Below are 815 nucleotides of genomic sequence, written 5' to 3' on the forward strand. Positions count from 1 at the left end.
TTCTGATGTAAAGTAATAACTAGGCGTAGTGTGTCCGCTGCAGGTCTTGCTTTAAAGCTACTTTTAGACGTCTACTCCACCTGGAGTCAAACATTGCATGCACAGCACTGTGACTTAACAAATTTAATTGCTGAAGCATCAGAATCTATGCCTCAGCAAACAGTGGAAAATTTTGAAGCAAAGTTTAGCCAAGCATATTTCACAAGCTATCAGTAAGGGTAGTAACATTATTTGCATTCCTCACAAATGCTCATTAAATTAGCACATTTTTATTGTTGTCGGTCCAGCAGTTGGTTCAGAAATGCTGATTTTAAAAAAAAAACTTAGGGCAACCCTGAATTATTAGCATGTTACAGAGCAGTAAATCCATGTCTTTGAAATTTCTGTTACAGTTCAAATTTCACGTCACGTCTCATTAACATTTGTTAGGTTTTTAGAAAAAAAAATTTTCTTACATGTTTTTATATACTCACAAACTTCCATTGCACTGCGTTTACCGTCACTCATCTGACATTAACAGGAAAGGCAGGAAAATTGACAAGGAAGTAAATCCACAAACACTATAGTTACATTTATCCCTTTTCCCACAGCAAAATAACAATGCCTTCCGCTCCTTTTCAAGGACACACACAAATTTAATGTATAAGTAATTTATATATTTTGTATTATTTTATAGTATTAGAAATAATTAATGGGCTTCCATTGTAACTTGCTTCATAAATAAATGTGTAGAAGTACACTGATTTTAAAGAATTTTAATTTAATTTTGAATCCCTCCAACCATTGATTTTAAGGGTTTGTGATAAAATAAAAAT

Source organism: Pundamilia nyererei, unplaced genomic scaffold, assembly GCF_000239375.1.
Source record: "Pundamilia nyererei isolate P.nyererei 1_Seehausen unplaced genomic scaffold, PunNye1.0 scaffold00297, whole genome shotgun sequence".
Taxonomy (NCBI): domain Eukaryota; kingdom Metazoa; phylum Chordata; class Actinopteri; order Cichliformes; family Cichlidae; genus Pundamilia; species Pundamilia nyererei.